Genomic DNA, 23,706 nt, shown 5'->3' with positions numbered 1-23,706 from the left:
GCCCCAGCAACATGAGATCTGAGCTATGTCTGTGACCAACACACAGCTCACGGCAACACTGGATCCTTAACCCACTGAGAGAGGCCAGGGATCAAACCCTCATCCTCATGGATACTGGTAGGGTTCTTTACCACTGAGCCACAATGGGAACTCCTTCATAAGTTTTTTTTTCCTATGTCTAAGTGTCTATTTCTGTTTGTAAGTTCATTTGTGTCATTTTTAAAGATTCCACATATAAGTGATATCATATGATATGTTTTTCTTTATCTGACTTCACTTAGTATGATAATCTCTAGGCCGTCCATGTTGCTGCAAATGGTATTATTTCATTATTCTTTATGGCCAAGTAATATTCTATTGTGTATATGTACCAGATCTTCTTTAGCAGTGTTTTTTAAAAAACATTTCCTCAATGTCATTAATATGGTTAGGAAGTTTACTACATAATTTGACCTCTTCCTGTTGCTCTTAAATGCTGCTTGTATTGTAAAATTAGATCCCATGCATTGTTTCTGTTCTTGAATTTTCTGTTTTGGTCATTGTTCTTTCTATTGATTCAGGCACTTTTAGTTTTGTTACATTTTTATTTTCAAGATTAGTTTTAGTATCTCATTGTCAATTTTCTCAAAATATTAATGTAAGAACTGTTGTTTGGGTTGTGTTAAAAATTTATCTGTGGACAAACAGCTTATTTAGAATTTTTGTATCTTCCCACTTATCTCTTGTCATTTACTTTTGAATTCTTTTCTGCCCCTCAGTAAAAAATATGTAGGTTTTTATTTCAGTATAGGTTTGGCAAATTCTTCCTAAATATTCAAAGGACTTCATATTTATTGCTGGTGAGAATTGGCCCTGTTCTCCTGTGTGTTTCTAATGCATGTCTTTTCAAACCCCTTCTCCTTCAGAGATCAAGAACTTTTAGGAGTGACTGAGGCTGGGGAGCATCACAGCTCTGCTCTTATCTATTTATCATAATGGGTCTTATTTATATTAATAATTCTCCTTCTTAAATATATGTAATTTTCCTGACTGGTTATTATAGAGATTTGAAAAATCTGTTTTGTATAGTTTTAACTAATGACCTTTGCTAATATTTCTTATTAGTTTTAATTTCTTTTTCAGTGATTCATTTTAGATCTTCAAGGTATTCATTCATTTGAAACATGTATTGAGGACATGCTATGTACTCAGTTTTCTAGGTGCTTGAGGTGTATCTATACAAGACTAATGCGTATATTGTATGGTAAGTTCAAAAGTGATAAGGGCTATGGGAAAAAATGCAGAACAAAGGGAAGATGGATTGGGGAAGGAGAGGTAGGACATGGGGCAGTTGCAATTTTAAGTGGGATGGTCTGTGTAGATCTCTTTGGAAAGGTGACGTTTGAGCAAAGACTTGACTCAGGGAAGTTGGCTGTGCAGATACCTGCTGGAAATGTGTGCTAGGCAGAGGGAACAGCCTGTGTTAAGGTCTTAGGGCAGGATCCTGCTTGAGGTGTTTGAGGACCAGGGAGGAGAGTGGCTAGAGTAGAATGAGTAAGGGGGAGACGGATGGTCAGGGAGGATGGGAGGCTATTCCTGTGGACCTTTACTGTAAGGACTTTGAGTGAAAAGAAGAGCCACTGCAGGGTTCTAGAGTATTGGAGGGGCAAGGTGGCACTTAAATATTAAGATCATTCCCATTGCTCCTAGGAGAATGGACTTTAGAGGGGCAAAGGTAGGAGACAGGCTATTGCAAGGGCGCCTTCCTCAGGGTGTTCTTGGGGATTAAGCACTTGGTGAGCCTTTATGGAATGAATGTTTTTAAAATATCCATCGAGGAGTTCCCGTCATGGCACAGTGGAAATGAATCTGACTAGGAACCATGAGGTTGTGGATTTGATCCCTGGCCTCACTCTGTAGGTTAAGGATGCAGTGTTGCCGTGAGCTGTGGTGCAGGTCACAGACACAGCTCAGATCCCGGTTGCTGTGGCTGTGGAGTAGGCTGGCAGCTGTAGCTCCAATTCAACCCCTAGCCTGGGAACCTCCATATGCTGCGGGAACGGCCCTAAAAAGCAAAATAAATAAATAAATAAAAATAAAATATACATCAAGCATTTTAGTATACTTAAAAACAAATACCCTGGAGTTCCTTTCATGGCTCAGTGGCTAATGAACCTGACTAGGATCCATGAGAATGCAGCTTTGATCCCTGGCCTCGCTCAGTGGGTTAAAGATCCAGCGTTGCTATGAGCTGTCGTGTAAGCTGCAGACGAGGCTCGGATCCAGCATGGCTGTGGCAGTGGTGTAGGCTGGCAGCTGCAGCTGTGGTTCAACCTCTAGCCTGGGAACCACTATGCCACGACGGGAACTCTAGGAGATCAGAACTTCTTGGTAATTTGTTGCTCAGTAGTGGGAGTAATGAAGAATTTTGTTTTTAAGACTTCATATTTCAAATCCAATTTTATCCAATAAATATTGGTTCTTAAACTTAATAGGTTGGTCAGTGTTCCTATTAAATTACTATATTTATACTTTTAAGATGATTTCAACTTTTGGAGAAGAAATCCAAGTTCTTTAAAGAATATGCTATTTTTATAATTATCCTGAAATATGAATAATTCAGAGATTTAACCCTAGAATAAGTAGAAACTGTCCTTCACTGCCTTGAAGAAATTTGCAATCACTTTGGAGAAATTCCTGTCTAGGTCCCACCTCCTACCCCCAACTTCACAAAATCTATTTAATATTATAACCTTTGGAAAAAATTCAGCCATAAACAGTGCTGAAAAATACTTGGTATGGAGTTTCACATTTCTTTTATTAAGTCTTTTCATTTGGGGCCCACACACTTTCTCCATCCTTATGGAGCATGCCCAGTGCTAGGTTTGAAGTGAATGCATTAATGTATGGGTTTGCCCATCAACGCCTTGTGTTGGAGGAGAAACAGAGGAGAGTGTCATGGATGGATTAAGGATTTTTTTGCTTCTTATTTGGTAATACAAAGTGCTTTTTGTTATTAATGCATGTGCAATCAGGCAACTTCATCCAGAATGCACAGCAATTCTGTAATATGGCTCTGCCTGGTGCAAAATACCTCATTTTGTATAGAAATGCAGAATTGCTTCATGTAGATAGAATAGAAAGAATCTCTGCTTTATTCACATATGAATAAAACGGCTTTGTTCATGGAAAAGAAAAGTGCCTCGTATTGTTTAGAAGCTGTGTGAATTTTAAATTAAGCTGATGGCCCACTATATTATATCTTTTAGGGAAAAAAAAAAAAAACTTAGCTTAGCTTCTAATGCTTCATCTGGTGGCATAAATGATTTTTGCCTTGCAGTTTATTATGTAAAAGACATCATGTTTGCTTTGGCAAATTTTCTAACTTTAACTCAAAATTTGGGGGGGTATATTATTTATAATTCTCTTGTACCACATGGAATTTGAAGCAGTTAATAAAAAATTTAAAAAGTAAAATGTGAAAAAGAAAAATGAATCATGATCAGAGAAAATATAAATACATTGTGGTAAAGTCAAGGTGTGTGGAGGTCTGTGGGAATATATTTACATGTAAATACACATGTAAGAAGGTCCATGGAGTTGCTATTGTTGGTTCTCAAATTTGATGTTGAGCTTCCTGGCTGCCAAAGTGAAAAGAGGGAAGCAATCAATTAATCCTTTCCCTGGCTCTGGGAAGGACTACTTAGAGCGTGGCCACCACCAGACAGGACTGTGGCATTTAGGCTTTCCCAAAAGAGTACTGACCAATCAGCAGATTGAGGAGCAAAAAAGAAAAAGAAGAAAGCAGATTGAATGAAGGGATGCCTGTGGGCACAGGCACCCCAGTGTCTGAGCCTTAGGCCATACTCTTTACTCTTTGTAGACAGTACCTCCTCTACAGCGCCACCTAAAGGATTACAAGTAGAGATAGTGCTGGGGGAATGCCTAGTGTGTCTGGTCACACCAGCTTTCCCGCTCCACATATGGACTTCTGGCCTCTTTTGAAGTGTTCCCGGGTCCTTAACAAAGTAAGAAATATAGAAGGATAAATGAGTTTTTAATCTAATCTGAATTTACGTGACTTCAAAGATTATGTTCTTTCTATAATTTTAGTATCAAAAAGTCCTTATTAAAATGAAACAGCAGTTAAAAGTGTCCTTTCCTAAGAAAATGAAAATTTTAAAACTCTTTGTTGACCCAGCAATGCCCAGCAATAGTCTTGGGCATGTATCTGGATAAAACTTTCCTTGAAAAAGGCATGCACCCATATGGTCATTGCAGCACTATTTATAATAGCCAAGACCTGGAAATAACCTAAATGTCCACTAACAGATGAATGGATTAAGAAGGAGTGGTACATATACACAATGGAATACTATTCATCCATAAAAAAGAACAAAATAATGCCATTTGCAGCAACATGGATAGAACTGAAGACTCAAACTAAATGAAGTAAGTCAGAAAGAGAAAGACAAATATCATCTGATATCACTTATATTTGGAATCTCATATATGGCACAAATGAATCTTTCCACAGAAAAGAAAATCATGGACATGGAGAACTGACTTGTTGCCAAGGGGGAGGGGGAGGGAGTGAGATGAACTGGGAATCTGGGGTTAATAGATATAAACTATTGCATTTGGAATGGTTAAGCAATGAGATCTTGCTCTGTAGCACTGGGAACTGTATCTACTCACTTATGATGGAGCATGATGGAGGATATTGTGAGGAAAAGAATGTATATGCATACATATATATATATGTGCGTGACTTGGTCACTTTGCTGTACAGTAGATAATTGGCAGAACACTATAAACCAACTATAATGGAAAAAATAAAAATCATTAAAACTTTGTTAATGGTAACAATAACAATAAATTATTGTCATATCTATTATTTTATTTAATATAAAATATAAAAACAATTATCTATTCTATTTATGTGGTAATTGTGTATATTATATCATAGTATCATAAAATTATATTTTATGATATAATATTTTATATTATAACTGATTAGATAACTAATTTATAAAATACATAAATATAATATTTAATATTTTTATTGTTATCATTACTGTTGCCATTATTGGTATTTACTGCCTGTGAAATCCTAAAATCTGGAGATTCCTATTCTCTTGGACTGCGAGCGTCCCCACCAGCTGCTTGGACTCCAGGATCCCAGGGGAATATCCCATTTTTTTCTCCCAGTGTTCTGTGAATGTGCTCTTCCCCCTCCCCAGCTCACCTTGGCTCCTGAGAAGCACAGTCTTGACCCTTACCACCCCTCCTTGGATTTCCTCCTTGCACCCCCACTTGCACAGGGTGGTATGTCTTGGTGCCCTAGTGTGGAACAGCTGCAAACTGGCAGGGGGCCCAGGGTCAGAGGGGAATTTGTCACTTGGGGCAGTACTGGACCTAAGGGAAGCCAGGCCCTTGAATTGGCAACTGTTCTGCATGCAGTCTGCATAGTGTCTGTAAGACAGACTCACTGTGGTGGGAGTTACCCATGGAAAAGCACGTGGTACAGGGGTTTTCAGACAGGTGCTCTCAAGGGGGATAAATGCCACCTGTTACTTCAGAGGACTTGACCTGTCCCTGCTTCTATACATTAATGGGAATTAAAAAGAAAAAAAAAAATCTTCAAGAACTCATACTGCCAGTCTCTTGGTGGGACTGTGGGTGAGGCAGCCTTTCTGTAACTCAAGTGCATTGACATTAGCTACGTAATATTGTTAAGAGAGATATATAATTTAGTTGACTAAAAAAAAAAAACTTGAATAAAATGTATTTAATACTCTTCGTTTTCTTAATAACCCTACATTTATTTAATATTAATCTAATCATTGGCTTCTGCGGGGTCCCAGTAGTTTTTTTTTTTTGGAAACTACTCCTAGGGTCAGAAGTACCTAGAGGTACTTATGTTCCAAAGAATTTACTTTTGAGCAGCAGCCACAGTTTGAGAGCATGACACTCTCCTTATTGGTGTCAGAAAAGCTGCTCCTGGTTCTGATGGAAGCTGCTCACAGCCGACTGTTCTGCAGCTCAGACTTAGAAAGTGCCTTTATCTTCCTGCTCCGTGAGGGAAGTCAAAAGAAAGGCGCCTAACAGTGTAGCCCGATGCCAAGTGCCACCTCACTGACCTTCACCCCTCCTCCTCTCTTCTTCCCTCCTTCCCTCCCTCCCTCCATTGGTCCATCTCTCTCTCTCTCACATACAGACAGACACACACACTCACAATGTAATTAAAAAATCTGCACTTTGTTGGAGTTCCCGTTGTGGCGCAGTGGTTAACGAATCCAACTAGGAACCATGAGGTTGTGGGTTAGATCCCTGGCCTTGCTCAGTGGGTTGCTGTGAGCTGTGGTGTAGGTCGCAGACGCAGCTCAGATCCCACGTTGCTATGGCTCTGGTGTAGGCCGTTATCTACAGCTCCGATTAGACCGCTGGCCGGGGGAACCTCCATATGCCTCGGGGAAGCTGCTCTAGAAAAGGCAAAAAGACAAAAAAAAAAAAAAAAAATCAGCACTTTGTTAACCCTCCCTTGCCTGGCTGTCACCTCGCTGTCTCTTTCCCTACTAGCTCCCTCCAGACAAGGTGTGATTCTGCAGAGAACCTTTAAAGAATCCTCACTAACTAGATAAAGGAACAAACAGCAACATTTTTTCCAGCTTCTCACATTCTAAAGAGATTATATCTTTTTCCTTCTAAACCTCAGAGCAGTTTGATAGCAGTCCTTTCGTAACATGTCTACATAGCATTTGTTCTCATGACAAATCCAGGTACTGCTTTTCAGACAGGTTTCAGCCACTGTGTAAAGATGATGCCAGAAAGATGTTACCGGAATCTAGGTTCTTGTTCACGGAGCCAAAGGATGAACTTTGAGAACAGACAGGCAGCAAGCAAGCAAAGTCTTTATTACAGGAAAGCAAATATCTCCCAGGACAGCTGGGAGAGGGAGGAAGAGTCCTCCTCTCTGTTGTCCTGTAGGGGTTTTTAATCCCTTAAAGATGGGGGGTACCAATGTGGGGTCCAGAAAGATGTGTTTTTTTTTCCCATTGGCCTTGCCCAGTTACCTATATCAGTCCTTGTCCAATAGGGATCTTAGGGGTGGAAATGTCCTGTAAGTTTCATGTTTTTTTTGCCGTTCTCTTTCCATAGACTGAGTCACAGGGAGTTAGAGATTAATGTGCATCTGGGCCTAGGTACACTCCCTACAGTGAACAAGGCCTATGGGGATGTTACCCCCTGGAGCCCTTAAGTCACAAATGCTAATCCATAGCCATATCAAAGAATGCTTTGAAGCCCATGCTCCTACACTGACTACCTGAGTTATTATTCTGCCTCAATGACATAGTTGAAGTTCAAGTTGCAGAACAGTTGTACTTTCCCTGTTGTGAATCTGTACTTCTCTGCTGGGTGCACTTGCAAGGTCTTCCCAGTTGAGCGTTTCAGGAGTGGTCCATTAATCACAGCTTAGAACTCAGAGCCATGGGATTGGAAGGGTCTTGGAGAAATCGTGTAATTGAGATAGAATATGACATGGTGTCAGAGGCTTCATGATCTTTTTAAGCCTCCCCTTTGAATCCCATGTCTACCCAAACCCTCCACTGTTGAGCCACATTGAATGTGTCACCTTTGTCCCTGGTTCATGCTTTCCTTTGCCTGGGAACACCCTTTTCCCTCCTCTTAGCTCCTCCAAATGCTACAAATTTTCCCAGGCATAATTCCCACCCTACTTCCTTTACGTGGTCCTTTCTACCTGCCCAGAACACCTGGCTCATACCCTACTGTAGACTTGACTTCATGCCGCTTTGCTTTACACACCTCACAGTTGATTAAATCTTTGATCATTGATGATTGATTCCACCTCTGGCCCCTCTCCTCTCTCATGGAGATCAAAGGGGTGGGATGGAAATTTCTAACCCTCTACTCTCTTGGTCTTTCTGATGACCAGCCCCATCCTGAGGCTATCTAGGGGCCCCACCCTACGTCATCATCACATAGACTCAGGTATGCTCAAAAAGGACTCCTAAAGAATGACAAAGGGCATTCCTATCACGCAGGAAATTCCAGAGGTCTTAGGAGCTCTGTGTGGGAAACCTGGGACAAAAGCCGTATATATTTCTTTCAATTTAAGATCCATTTACATAGAAGCAAATTGGAGTTCCTGTCGTGGCTCAATGGTTAATGAATCTGACTGGCATCCATGAGGATTAAGGTTGGATTCATGGCTTTGCTCAGTGGGTTAAGGATCCTGTGTTGCCGTGAGCTGTGGTGTAGGCTGGTAGCTATAGCTCCAATTCGACCCCTGGCCTGGGAACCTCCATATGCTTAGTGTGCAGCTCTAAAAAGCAAAAAACAAAAACAACAAAAAACAACAACAACACATAGACGCAAATTGCTTTTAGGTCTGGAGTTTGTTTGCCTCTTTTGAACTCTTGAGCTTTAAGCAAAGGGGAAGTGTGTTCCTCCTGCTCACAACTGGTCAGACTTCTGCTATCTGAGTTGGTAAGTCTATGTGCTAATACCTAGAACCTGTGAATGTGACCAAGTATGGCAAAGGGACTTTGCAGATGTGATTAAGTTAAGGATCTTGAGATGGGGGCATTACCTTGGATTACATCTGGTCGAGTCTGATGTAATCACAAGAGTCCTTAGTAAGAGGCAAGACAGAAGAGAAGCCAAAATGAAGGTGGAAGTAAGAGATTGGAGTGATTCAAGGAAGCTGTCAGGAGCCTAGGGATGCAGGTAAAAGTGGCCTCCAGAAGCTAGAAAAGGCAAAGACTTGGATTCTCCCTGCTGACACCGTGATGTTAGCCCTGAAACACTGAGATTTTAAACATCTAACCTCTAGGAATCTAAGAAAATAAATAAATCTGTGTTGTTTTAAGGCCCTAAGTTTTTAGTACTTTTTTTTTTTTTTTTTTTTTTTTTACAGCATCAATAGGAAACAAATACACTGGGGGAGGGCTTTCTGCGCTTGAGTTCATAATTAGGCAGTAGCAATGCCAAAGTATGAGCTATGTGTGAGTGTCATTAGCATTTCAAAGAATTGTCACCTGGCCCAAATAAACTGTTTTCACACTTTGCTAAGTTGCTTGTGCCTGATTTTAGGCCCCTGCTTTGATCACCTGTGTGACAAATGGAATGGGAATGAATTCCAGAGCTGACAGGCAGAGTGCCTGACTTCTTCACAGAAATGACGTAGGTGGTTTAGCAAGTGTTTCGCTTGAATGCTCCTGGCGCTAGGTGGCAATTTGTCGTTTTTTGTCTTGGGGTGAGGGTCGGGTAGGCTATGGGTTGGAGGGTGAGATTGAAGAATGGGAGCTAATTTCTAGACAGGGTTTCTCAAATCTGTGTGAACTAAGGACCCTTTTGAATAAGGGACACCTTGTGTTGAGTTCAGTTTAGCTTTATTACACTGTTACTTAAATGTGGGTGAACATAAAACAAAGAATTAACTTATAGCTGTAAGACAAGTAGAACTCCAAACTTATTTCAAATTAAATGCAAATAACACTACGAACCCACTAAAATTCAAATTAACATTACTGAGTTAATGTCATGGATAATGTTCTTTTGCTTAATCTAAATTGATGTTCTCATCAAGATTTCACACACGCTTGTAAAGTTCTAGCACGTTAACTCTGTCTAAAGTGAACTATGTTTAATTTGCTACAAAGACATGATGTTCAAAGATATATATGTATATATCACAGTAACTAGTTGATTTATCAAGAACAGTTTTCAGACTCAAATGCACGTTTATGAAAAATCAAAAGCAGACTGAGGTAAAGTGGAATATTTAATACTGTACACTTGGGGGTTAAAGTGAGAATGGTGACAACCCATGAGGGGAGGGAAGAGGTTGTGTTGGAAGGGGGTCTTTGGGGGCTTCTGGTTACCATCAGTGTTCAATTTCATGACCTAGATATTGTTTTTCAGTCTTTGTGTGTGTGTGCATGTGTACTAATTTTTAAGGATCTAAAGCATGAGTGTCAGATTGTTGGTTTATTTATAAACTGAACACTAGTGTAATCCCATCCAGGACAAGGAACGAGAACATTGCTAGACGTCAGACACCCCCTTTCCCCGAATAGCTTTTCAGAGTTACATACTCTTCTCTATCCCTAAAAGCAATCTTATTGCTTTAATTTATAATTGTATAACTTAGATATCCCTACATACAATGGATTATTTTACTATTTTTTAACATATAAAAATAAGGCCATGTTATGTATTTTCTTTTATGTTTGACTTCTTTTTACTCAACATTTATTTTTTAAGGGCCATCCATGTTGTTGGTCTAGTTCTAGCTGTAGTTCATTTTTATGGTGGCATAGAATACCTAATTTGTTCATCCATTCTCCTGTTGGTGGACTTATGGCTCGTTTTTAGTTTTTGACTATTAATAGATGCTGCTGCTCTGAATTGCCGGGTCATATGGTATACACTACTAGATAAGGGCGAACTGTTTTCCAAAATGATTTTCCATGATAGTTTTCATTTTAAATTTTATTTCCCTGATTTTTGAAAGAAGTTGAGTACCTTTTCATATGTTTATTGGCCATTTGGATTTCCTTTTGTGAAGGGTCTGCTCAACTATTTTGCCAATTTTTCCATTGGATTTTCTGTCTTTTTCTTATCGATTTATAGGATATATGTTTGTTCTGGATATAAGCTTTTGTCAGTTGTATGACAATATCATTTATTACTGTGAACATCTTTTCCGCTGTCTGTTGATGAATGGAATTTCTTAGTTTTAATGTAGTGAAATTTATCTGATTTTTCCACCATGGTCAGTAATTTTATATAATCTGATTAATACATATTTCCCAGTTCCAGATTATGAAGCTACTCTTTTTTTCATCTTCTAAAGCTTGGTGTATGATCTTTTTTATGTGTTAGTGGATTTGGATGGCTAAAATTGTGTTGAGAATTTTTGCGTCTATATTCATCAAAGACATTGGCCTATAGTTTTCTTTTTTGGTGGTATCTTTGTCTGGTTTTAGAATTAGAGTGATGCTGGCCATCTTCTAAAGCTTGATAGTATTTGTCTTCATGTTTAGTTACATAGACTAAGAACTGTAGAGGGTCTGAAATTTTGCCCTACTTGCAAGCTTTAGCCTGTTCAGTTTCATGAATGCTGCAAAAGGTACAAGGCTTCCGAGTCATAGACAAATGACTTTATTGCTCATGAAAATAGCAGTGGCCAGAGTAGCAGGATTTTCTTGTGCCAGTTCCCAAGTCCAAATTCCCACAGGATAAGTGCAAAGAGGGCCCGGTGACTTCTGCACATGAAGTAGATTGTATTATAGAAGAGGAATCCAGAGCCAAGGAAGCCTGAATCTTTTATTATAGGCAGTAAGTCTGCCTGACCATTGCTCCAAAGGAAGACATCCTCTTTATTTTACTGGACAGTAAACAACCCTGTCATTTTCCCTGGAAGGAAACATCCTATCTTTTAAGACTGGTTGCTGTACAAACATCCTTGAAAAGATAGTCTGGAACAAAGGGGACAAAGCCTGTGCTTGTAAAATATGCAGAAACCTGAGAGACCTGGGGAGAATTGTCTCCCTAAACTGTAATCCACCTGTTATTAATTTGAGTATGGTGGGAGGTAAGGTTTGTCATCTTTCCATGTTGATTATTGATTCCATGCAGTTATCCCAGCATCATGTACTGGAAAAGTGGGAGACTGCTGTCTTCCAAAGGACAGGTGCTGGTGGGTTAGACCATGGTTCCTGCACCTGAAGGTAGAATGGACAGGACTCCATAGGATGGTGGCTTTTTGGGGGAGGGGCCAAAGGAAGGATTATGGTCAGGAGTATTCTTTTTCACAGCTTTTAAAATGTATATATATCTTGAAGTTCCTATTGTGGCTCAGCAGTAATGAACCCCAACTAGTATTCTTTTTTTTTTTTTGTCTTTTTGCCTTTTTCTAGGGCCGCTCCCACAGCATATGGAGTTCCAGGCTATGGGTCAAATTGGAGCTGTAGCCACTGGCCTACACCACAGCCACAGCAACGCCAGATCCAAGCCACGTCTGCAACCTACACCACAGCTCATGGCAAAGCCGAATCGTTAACCCACTGAGCAAGGACAGGAATTGAACCCGAAACCTCATGGTTCCTAGTCGGATTCGTTAACCACTGCACCATGATGGGAAATCCCCAACTAGTATTCTTGAGAATGCTGGTTCGGTCCCTGGCTTTGCTCAGTGGGCTAAGGATCCGGTGTTGCTGTGAGCTGTGGTGTAGGTTGCAGACACAGCTCCTATGGATCCTGCATTGCTGTGGCTGTGGTGTAGGCCTGCAGCTGCAGCTCTGATTTGATCCCTAGCCTGGGAACTTCCATATGCCATGGATGTGGCCCATAAAGCCAAAAAAAAAAAAAAAAAAAAAAAAAGAGAGAAAAAAAGGAAAAAGAAAAAGAAAAAAAAGTTTGTGTCCATACAAAGAAAGACAAAACATTTGACATAGGCCTGTCTTTCTTATAAGCTGTTAAATAAAGTTGAATTTAGAATCTGAAAGTTGAGTTATATGGATCCTGGGCCCAGAATTATCTACGTGTCCAGCTGGCCTGTTTCTGAGGTTTCTACTTCCTCTTACTGATGATATGTATTCTTCCATTTCCGCTCTGGAAAGCAGTCTCCTTGGCAGAATAAATGGTAACCAAATGTAGGGACTTCTGCCATGAAAAGTGGTATTTTGTGAGCAAAATCTAAAATCTATAACAAAAGAAAAATCACAGAGCAAAAGAAATTCTGTAGCATAGCCCAGGGTCCATTTAGGATACAGAAACCATGGTGAATATTTCAAAGTGGAGGGATTCTGGCTATACAGGGGTTGGAAGGCTGAAAGAACAAAAGTGGATGCTGTGGTAATCCAGAGATTAGTAACTTCAGGAAGCAGCTGCTGCCTCTGAATGCTGGGAGACAAAGGGAAGAGCTGGGATCTCAAAACCTAAGAGGTCAAAGGAGGGACTGCCCTGAGTGGGCTTTGCCCAGAGAGGGTGGTAAGAGCTTGGGCTTGAATCCCTGTGGGTACCCCAGTGCTGCTGCCAGAAGTGCCAAGCCTAGGACCTGGAGCTTTTGCTGCTCCTGGGTGGATGTGACAGAGGCTGAAAGCAGGAACAGAGGCTTTTTTTCCCCCCTCCTCCCTCGTTCCACCATCAGAACGTAGCTAGAAGGCAGCAGCACACAAGCCTGAGAAATGTAGATTGCCCAGCCCCCGCATCACTGAGTGGATGCAGGAGGGTGCAGCTGGGGCTCAGAGACAAGAGGCTAATAACCAGCACGGATTCTGAGCAGCAAACTCTTCAGATTAGAACATTCTGCAACAATGGGAAAATCATAACGCTCATTTTATTGCCAACTCTGGGTTGTGTGGAGTGGTGGTCAGCTCCCTGGTTTCTTTTTATTATTATTATTTTTATTTTTTCCCCCCGCTGTACAGCATGGGGATCAAGTTATTCTTACATGTATACATTTTTCCCCCCATACTTTGTTCTGTTGCAATATGAGACATAGTTCTCAATGCTACTCAGCAGGATCTCCTTGTAAATCTATTCTAAGTTGTATCTGATAACCCCAAGCTCCCGATCCCTCCCATTCCCTCCCTCTCCTGTCGGGCAGCCACAGGTCTATTCTCCTAGTCCATGATTTCTTTTTCTCTGATATCCCAGCCCCTCAGCAGAGGCTGTGTCCAAGCTGAGGCTGGTGAAGGTTGGTGTTGCTGACCCCAGAAGTGTTTGCTGTTTGTTATGTGTCTGATTATTTTCTGAAGTCAAGTTGAATTCATTCGGGATGTCTGTGCACTTTTGAGGTCAAAGCCAGACATCATAACCTCTGAGGTCTTGTTGCAGCCTCTCCCCTTATCACCTGGAAAGTCGCTGCTGTCTGGGCAGACAGGCAGGGGAGGAGCAGGTGCAGAGGGAAAGAAGGAAATTCTGAGCTCAGTAGGGTGTATTTGAATGGGAACATTCAGGAGGCAGCTGGATATGTGAGTCTGGAACTCACAGCTGAGTGACTTGGGGCTAAAGGTAATTATTTATGTGCTTGATGGTAATTGAAGCTTTTGAGAGTACATGTAATTTTCCAGGAGAGAATGCGGGGGAGTGAGAAGAGATGAAGGAAAAGTTGAAATCAGATCTTAGAGGACCCCAAACATTTTCAACGTGGAAGAGTCAGCAGAGACAAGAGAGACCATCCTAAATAGAAAGCTCTTCTTTTGCCCTGATTATTTGTTGCAGCTTTCATCCTGGGGGTTTCTTATTTGTGCTGTAGTATAATGCACCTGCAACAGTTACGATTTAAGTTGAAAACTCAGATTCCCAAAGTGTTGTTTTTTAGGGACAATCTCCCTGAAACAACATCTTCCACAAATGTGATGGGGACAGTCAGTCCCCACTCCTCCTGTCCCTTTGCTGCAGGGCCGGTGGGGGAAAAAGCCGGCCTTTACTGTCCCCATTGCTGCAAGTTTTTTGGACCTGGCTTAGGCATTGTGTATGCTCTGTGGTCACACTAATGTTGCTGCCTTAATTTGGCTCTGAAATTGAGTTTGATCCCTAGATTTTTCTTTTCTTGCTTTGTCATTACAGCTGCTTTTTGAAAAGCAAAATTACTAAATTTTCTGAGTCAATAATTTCAGTTTGGCAAAGAAGGGGCAAAATATATGCCGGCTCTGAAATCTGCTTTGAGATCACAGAGAGGTCTTTTCCTGATTAAAAGTATCCAGTAAAACCTCCTGTGTGGCTGTAGGAAAAAGCCTGTGTGGACAAGAGCAAGTACAACTGAAAAAAAAATTACTACTATGGATAAAATAAGCTATAATATATCTTAGTAGATATATCTACAGGTACAGCACAGGTAATATAGCCAATGTTTTATAATAACTTTAAATGGAGTATAATTGTATAAAAATTTGATCCCGTGTTGTATACAACTATTTGTACTAGTGTTATAAATCATCTATACCCCGATTCAAAAAGTAATTAAAGGGGAAAAAAGAAAAAAATTAAAAGCCTAAATAGTTGCCTTTTCCCCTAAACCATAGAGATGGTCCACATTTTGAGAACAAAAGATACACCCACCTCCGAATATTTGACGCTTAGATGTAAGGGTGATCTTTAAATCATTAGCACCCTTTCATTTTACTAAAGGATTCTTTGATGACGCCTTTAAGTAAAAGGGTGGATTAAAAATACATTTTGAGGAGTTTCCGTCATGGCTCAGTGGTTAACGAATCCGACTAGGAACCATGAGGTTGCAGGTTCATTCCCTGGCCTTGCTCAGTGGGTTAAGGATCCCGTGTTGCTGTGAGCTGTAGTGTCGGTCGCAGACGCGGCTCAGATCCCGTGTTGCTGTGGCTCTGGCGTAGGCCGGTGGCTACAGCTCTGATTCGACCCCTAGCCTGGGAACCCTCCATTTGCTGAAGGAGCAGCCTAAGAAAATGGCAGAAAGGCAAAAAAAAAAAACAAAAAAAAAAACATTTTGAATGATGAAAAACGCATTTGCATATAATTTTTCGGGGACACTCTCCAGAAAGGAAATACAGTTATAAAGTATTGAGCAAGGTCAGTGAAAGTTTTCCTGGTAAGGAAAATAATGTAGCAGTCATTTCTACCTTTTCTTTTCCCTTATAAGCATCTCAAAATAGAACAACTGTACATTATATTGCTACTATTTATTAGCTACAATATCAATGACCTCTCACTTGAATTTAGTCCATTAGCCTTGAGCTCAAATGACACTGGAGACAAACTTTAAGACACCCTGGAAAAAGTTTGGAAGGGCAGGATTGTCTGGGAGGATTTACTGAGGAAGTCAAGGTTTGTGCCCAGAAGGGGAGCAGAGGCTCTTTGGAGAAGAGATGAACAAGGTCCTGAAATGAATCTTCCAGGAACCTGCCAGAGACTGGTTTATCTTTTAGGAGGGCACTGTGTTCATTTCAGGCAGCACTGAGGCTTTCTCACCTTAACTTCTGAATTGTAAATTAGTACAGGTTAGCAGGGTTTTTTGTTTTATTTTTTTCTCCCTGTGGCCAAGCTTGGGGAGCCTTGATGAAATCTCAATTCTAGATACAGACCCACCTTAATTTATGCATCTGGTGTGTTCTCAAGTGTTTGTGGATTTGTTTTATTCTGTTTTTTGTTTTTCTATTATCTTTCTCATCTCTCAGTGACCTCAGATCTCCAAAACCAACTGAATGTGAAATCGGTAAGGAGTCTTCTCCCTGAGACCCACGTTTTGGCCAAAGCAACAACTACTCCAGGCATCACCAAAACTTTCCAATACAGTGAATGAGGAAGGTGTTCGGTGATGTTAAATTTAACCAAACAGCCCGCCAGAGGATGTGGAGAAGGCTGTAGAAAGGGATCATGCCATTTAAGGGAATTTCTTCTCCACCTGCTTTGAAGTTTCGCTTAAGTCTGGCTCTTCTTGGAGTATTGAGGAGTGAGAGAGGGCAGCATGAGAGGACGTGACCACAGATCACGTGCACAGTTAGGGAGATCTACCATGCCTTTGTGGCCCCAGAGGTTTTTATTTGCAAGATGCTGGGTGAATCAGTCTTTTCTCCTGAAAGCTGCAACATTTACTTACAAATTGCTAACCTACTGGCTTTAAAAAAAGGTCTAGATGCTATCTATATTCTTTGTTGTTCTGTCATGAAAGTTGGGTCTTCCCATTTCCAAGGAAAAGCCATGCAGATTCATGCCTTTCACTCGTAGCTTTCTGGTCAGCTGTTGTGTTTGTTTGTTTGTTTGTTTGTTTTTTAATAGGAGGTTTTTTTTTTTTTAAAAAAAACTCTCTCAGCGTTCTTGTGGTTCTCTGTGGTTAATGAACCTGACCTGTGTTCATGAGGATGCGGGTTTGATCCCTGGCCTTGCTCAATGGGTTAAGGATCCGGTGTTGCTGTGAGCTGTGGTGTAAGCTGCAGACATGGTCAGGATCCTCAGTTGCTGTGGCTGTGGTGTAGGCCAGCAGCTTCAGTGTAGGCCGGCAGCTACAGCTCCTATAAAACCCCTAGCCTGGGAACCTCCGTATACTGCCAGTGCAGCCCTAAATAGACAAAAACAAACAACAACAACCCCCCCCCCCAAAAAAAAACCCAAAAAAACTTTCTCAGATTACAATCCATAAAACTCTGGTAAAATGACCCTGACAAAATCAAAAGTTACTAATTTGGGGATTTTTTTCCCCTTATCCTGAAGTTATTACAACAGCAGGTTTGCTTTCCTTCAATGAATCATCATGCCTTTCTTTTCTATTACTAACATCTAGCAACTGTATGATGAGAAAGCAGGGATGGGACTGCCACTTCTGGAGTAGTGATCTTGGCTGGGCTGGAAACATTGCCATCTGAACAAAATCTGGGTGCTGGCAAGACTTGATTGGTGCAGTGAATATACTTGAAAATCTTCCAGTGGCAGTAAAGTTCCTTTTCAGTATTCTCTTGGGGAGGGATACTGGCCCTACTTCTGGTCCCAGACTTTGGTGACCTTTGATTTTTCTCTGGGTTTGGGTATGCAGTTACTTCCCAAAACAGCAATGTGTCTTTCTTCTTCTCTTTCCCTTGATTCTATTGACTTAAGCCAAAAGATTTTAGTCCTTTGCTTCTGTCCATAGATTTTTTAAACAAATTCACAGACCCGTTGATTTGATCCTGCAACTCATAGGAGCTCCATTAGATCAAGAAAAACTTGGTCTAACTTTCCTACAATGAGGATAAAAACATCTGACTTTATAAAGTAGATATTAAATTTTTTTCTAAGGTAAAGGATCTTAAAAACAAACAAGTTTGCAAAAAGTTACCAAAAATCCATGTCTCAGACTTTTCTCAACAACGGTAAACAGTGAACTTGTGGAGTTGCCATCATGGCTCAGTGGAAACAAATCTGACTACTATCCGTGAGGATGCAGGTTTGATCCCTGGCCTCACTCAGTGGTTTGGGGATCCAGCATTGCTGTGGCTGTGGTGTAGGCTGGCAGCTGCAGCTCCAGTTTGACCACTAGCCTGGGAACCTCCATATACCACAGGTGTGGCCTTAAAAAAATAAAACAAACAAACAATGAACTTTCAATGTCTCCAGAGTATTGAGTAGGGAATAGATTGATACCCAAATACTATATTTAGCTAGGTGCCTAAAGGGCACTCAATTTTGCCAGAATGCAAAGGTTTCTTTTTTGGGGGTGGTTGCAGATAAAAATGTACAACTTATTGTTATTTACTTTTGTAAAATGCGTGTATGTTTGTAAAAAAGGGAAAATGTGGGAAGAATTGTCCCAGACTGTTAACAGTGATTATATCACAGAAGAGTGGGAACCATTGCTTTTTTAATTTTCATAATTAAGTCAAAATTTTAATAAGATATAATATTTTACATTTAAAGTTTTTCATTTATTTTAATTTTTATAAAACACCATCTATGTTAAAGAATAAAAGCTATCACAGGTCAAGGCTTGGTCATACAATTTCTTATTTTAAACAACAGGTCCCTGCTTATTCATTAGAAAAACCCAGGTACATCGTTTGTGTTAGAACTCTCTTTAGACTGTTATTTATTGGTGAGTTTTAGGAATAAAACATACTCAACGTCAACTTCCTACCTCCTTTTGAAGATAATGAAATTTTCCTAGGGTGGGTAGGAGGGCTTAAGGAGAATGAAATACATTTTTCCAACCAAACTGTTTCTTGTGGTTCAAAGCTCATTTTATCATTCTCTCATCTGGTCTTTTACAATGTGCCTCGAGCTACTTAACACTTAGCAGGTCTTTGTCAACCTAGCCAGTGAAAAGGGTACCCAACAGAACAAGTCCCACAAAGGAGGAAATGAAAAGACTAACTCTTTCTGAATCCCAGAGAAACCTTGGGTTTCCATCCAGGCCTGTCTAGCCCCCAAGCACAGGTGGGTTCTGGGAACAAAGGTGACCTTCATGATAAATTGCATTCCCCCAATGACTCTGCCTTAACCATGCAGGGTCTTCAAAGAAAATTTAGCATTTTGCTACAAAAGGGTCAAATGGAAAATAGCAGTTGGAATCAAATTTTTTAAAATTAATATATTATAGTTGAGGTCAGGCTCATAGAAGCCTAAAACTAATAATCATTGGTTTGAGTGCATGTTGGCAAACTTTTAAAGAAACAAAGAAATTTATGGAGGAAAATGTTAACCTCATCCATCAACCCTAAGCAAAAATGGCCAAAGAAATACAAAAATGGATAGAAAGCAGCATTAGTGCTGGAAATTAGAGAAGTCTTCCACCCACATGCCACCAATTTGGAGGAAGTTCTGCCCAATATAGTGCAAACTGCAGGATGCTACATTGGCCAAATCATAGATATCCTTTTTCAGAAAAAAGACTAGGGTGTGCAAAAAGTAAGTAGAAGAGATTTGACTAGTGCCCACCCTCAGTAATAGCCTCCACTTTCCAGGTGTGAGAGCTGATAGGGGTCAGCCCCTGTGCAAACCAGGAATATTTACCCTAGTCATTTCCCCTGTAGTGTATCCTTTCTTTCTCTCTTCCTTTCTTGCTTGCTGGCTTTCTCTCTTTCTCTCCCTCTCTTTCTTTTCTTTTTTTTTTTTTTTTGTTGTTGTTGTTATTGTTGTTGTTGTTGCTATTTCTTGGGCCGCTCCCGAGGCATATGGAGGTTCCCAGGCTAGGGGTCGAATCGGAGCTGTAGCCACTGGACTACACCAGAGCCACAGCAACGCGGATCCGAGCCGCGTCTGCAACCTACACCACAGCTCACGGCAACGCCGGATCGCCAACCCACTGAGCAAGGGCAGGGACCGAACCCGCAACCTCATGGTTCCCAGTCGGATTCGTTAACCACTGCGCCACAACGGGAACTCCCTCCCTCTCTTTCTTTACTGCTTTAGGGCTGCACCTGTGCCATATGGAAGTTCCTAGGCTAGGGGTCAAATTGGAGCTACAGCTGCTGGCCTACACCACAGCTCACAGCAATGCCAGATCCTTAGCCCACTAAGCGAGGCTAGGGATCAAACCCGCATCCTCATGGATACTAGTCGGGCTTGTTACTGCTGAGCCACAACAGGGACTTTCAGGACCCACAATTTAGAATCAGCTCCTTCTGGAAGCCCAAGCCTAGCTGGGCTTGAAGACAGCAGGCCTTCCTGATACAGTGGGTGGGGCAACCAAGATATGGGTGGTTGAGCCAAGAGAGGGTTGGACCAAACCTATTTCTACTTCTCATCTTTTGTGGGGTTTTTTTGCTAAAGATTACAAGACATTTCCTCACCTCTGTCTTCCTAATAAATAATTCATATTTTATTTTGTCCTACTTACACTTTTTTACTGTTTCCCCCCCTTCTGATTGCTCCCTTTTTGTTGTACCCTTTCTTGTTTTCTGCATACAGTATCATCTCAAGTGTATCTGTGGCATTAATTAGTGAGAACTTTTAGAAGTTCCCCTCTATACTTTGATTATTTTCTTTGGATAATTTTAAAGTTTCATCTTTGATGTTTCCTCTCATGCTGCTAGTTTTCCTCAAATTTGTGTAATTCCTGGTGTCAGTCAATAAGAATGATGGACCAGCTGGCAGCTACAGCTCAGATTAGACCTCTAGCCTGGGAACCTCCATATGCTGAAGGTGCGGCCCTAGAAGAGACATAAAGACAAAAAGACAAAAAAAAAAAAAAAAAAAAAAAAAAGAAGAATGGTGAACTAGGCCCAGCTCAGTAGGTAGCTAGCTTAGGTTTTTTCTGTTTGCCTAAGAGTCTTCCCTTCCTACCGAAAAGAGTGGTGTAGAGTGGATGTGGTGACTGGTGAGTTTTACAATAGGCTTAATGGCCATAGGGAATAAGACAGGAAGGTTGTTGGGATGTTTGGAAGGTTCTGTAGCTTCTCGCAGATTTTCACACCCACTTTGGAACCCATCTCATTCAAGTAATCCACTCTCTTTAGAGTGTGGGTGCAGGACAAACCCTTTAGCTGCCTGTTGATCATTTGATAATATTAATGACTAATATTTAATGGGATGTAACAGTATCAGATGCTGTTCTAAATGCTTTCCACATATTAACCCTCATATGTGGGTTATAATCCATATATATCTAATTACCTTTATGTCTCTACATTTTGCAGATAAGGAATTAGAGGCCCGGAGAGCTTCAGTGATTTGCTCAGTTACTTCTCAGATCAGCAGTGGGGCCAGGGTTTGAACTGAGATGGTGCATCTGCAGAACCTACCCTTTGGTGTAGAGGTGGGATGGGGATTGATCCTTATCACTGTTCTCTTCCCCGGTCTTCTGATGACTGTTCCTTTTATGTTCACTTTATTTAGACATGAGATTTCTCTGTATTAATTTTTGTCTCAGAAGCAGCTTTCTACCAGGTATATATTGGTTTGCTGTTTCCTCAGCTCTCCGATCCCATCTGGTTTCTTCCTTCTAGGAACTTCTCACCATTTCTGATCTGCTGTTGGCACGGTTTTTGTTTTTTAGCACTTATGGATGTGTTATATTCCTCTCTCTATGAATGTATATATATTCAAGTTTATTTAAAGGTGTTTGGTACAGTGGAGAGGAAGATGTGTATATTCAGTCTACCATCTTTTTAAAAAATTAAAAAAAATTTTCTTTTTAATTTTTTTTCTTTTATGTCCACACCTACAACATATGGAAGTTCCCAGAATAAGAGTCAAATCAGAGCTGCAGCTGAGGCCTGTGCCACAGCCATGGCAACACATGATCTGACATGCATCTGTGAATTATGCCACAACTTGCTGCAATGCCAGATCCATCCTTAACCCCCTGAGCAAAGCCAGGGTTTAAACCCACCTCCTCAGAGAGACAGCGTCAGGTACTTAACCTGCTGAGCCACAACAGGAACTACCCCAGTCCACCATCTTTATTCAGTGTCTATATTTTCTATAGGTATCTTATCTGTATACTTCCTCTTTTTTTAATTTTATTTTTATTTTTTCATTTATTTATATATATATTTTTTCTACTGTACAGCATGGTGATCCAGTTACACATACATGCATACATTCTTTTTTCTCACATTAAGTGTTCCATCATAAGTGACTAGACAGAGCTCCCAGTGCTACACAGCAGGATCCCATTGCTAATCCATCGCAAAGGCTACATTCTGCATCTCTTTACCCCAAACTCCCAGTCCCTCCCACTCCCTCCCGTTCTCCCTCGGCAACCACAAGTCTATTCTCCAAGTCCATGATTTTCTTTTCTTCAGAAAGATTCCTTTGTGCCGTATATTAGATTCCAGATATAGGTGATATCATATGGTATTTGTCTTTCTCTTTCTGACTTACTTCACTCGGGATATTCCATTGTGTATATACACCACATTTTCCTAATCCAATCATCTGTCAGTGGACATGTGGGTTGATTCCATGTCTTGGCTATTGTGAATACTGTTGCAATGAACATGCGGGTGCATGTGTCTTTTTTAAGTAGAATTTTGTCCAGATATATGCCCATGAGTGGGATTTCCTGGGTCATATGGTAGTTCTATGTATAGTTTTCTAATAAACCAATGGGACCTAATCAAACTGACAAGCTTTTTCATAGCAAAGGAAACCAAAAAGAAAACAAAAAGACAACTTACAGAATGGGAGAAAATAGTTTTAAATGATGCAACTGACAATGGCCTGATCTCTAAAATATACAAACAACTTATACCACTCAACAGCAAAAAAGCCAACAACCCAATTGAAAAATGGGCAAAGGACCTGAAGAGACATTTCTCCAAGGAAGATAGACAGGTGGCCAACAAGCACTTGAAACAATGCTCAACATCCTTGTTTATTAGAGAAATGCAAAACAAAACTACCATGAGATACCACCTCACACCAGTCAGAATGGCCATCATTAATAAGTCCACAAATAACAAATGCTGGAGGGGATGTGGAGAAAAGGGAACCCTCCTGCACTGTTGGTGGGAATGTAAGCTGGTACAGCCACTGTGGAGAACAGTATGGAGGTACCTTAGAAAACTATACATAGAACTCCCATTTGGCATTTAATTAATTTCTTTATCTTGCTGCTATAATGATTAAACCTGAAGTAACTTTTAGGGTACAGGAGTCATTGTCACTGTATAATAACCCCCATGTTTTTGTTCTTTTTATTTTTATTTCTTTTTACAGCTGCACCTGTGGCATGTGGAAGTTCCCAGGCCAGGGTTTGAATAGGAGTTGCATCTGAGGCCTACACTGCAGCTGCATCTGTGGCAATGTTAGGTCCTTATTAACCTACTGAGCGAGGCCAGGAATTGAACCCACATCCTCATGGAGGCAATGTCAGGTCCTTAACCCACTGAGCCACAATGGGAACTCCACTATTTTTTCTTTCAAATATAGATTATTCAGTTCTGAATGGCTTCACAATTCTTCTTCCAGATGTAGATAGTCAGATGTGAAGATTATTTCTACTATTCATATAGGGGAGGAAGAAGTGGGCTAGCATTGTTTGTTGTTTATTGATAGATAAATAAATTATGATGACTGTGGTATATGCAAATACTGAAGACATTGAATACAGGGCTTATGGGGGGGAGTTAAACATTTTTAATTGAAATAAAACATACATACAGGGAAGTGACCAATCATACATACACAGCTTGGTGTATTTTAACAACATGTACACAGCCACTTAACCAGTTCACAAGATAGAATATGATCAGATGTAGTGGTAACCCCTACATTTGTCTCTATCATCATGGGTTAGCTTTTCCT

At 40.6% G+C, this 23,706-nt stretch overlaps 1 protein-coding gene across 11 annotated transcripts in view; it reads left to right on the top strand.

Annotated features, from left to right (window-relative positions):
• Positions 1-23,706, top strand: part of SH3GL3 (SH3 domain containing GRB2 like 3, endophilin A3) — a 350,527-nt gene that overhangs the window by 258,459 nt on the left and 68,362 nt on the right. The gene's annotated exons all lie outside the window — the stretch shown is intronic.

The sequence above is a fragment of the Sus scrofa genome, chromosome 7 (genome assembly GCF_054392235.1).
Source record: "Sus scrofa isolate SSC_HxYL_T2T_F1_AM1 chromosome 7, Sscrofa_HxYL_maternal_Yorkshire_Landrace_v2.0, whole genome shotgun sequence".
NCBI lineage: Eukaryota > Metazoa > Chordata > Mammalia > Artiodactyla > Suidae > Sus > Sus scrofa.
This window is presented reverse-complemented; position numbering and strand designations above follow the sequence as displayed.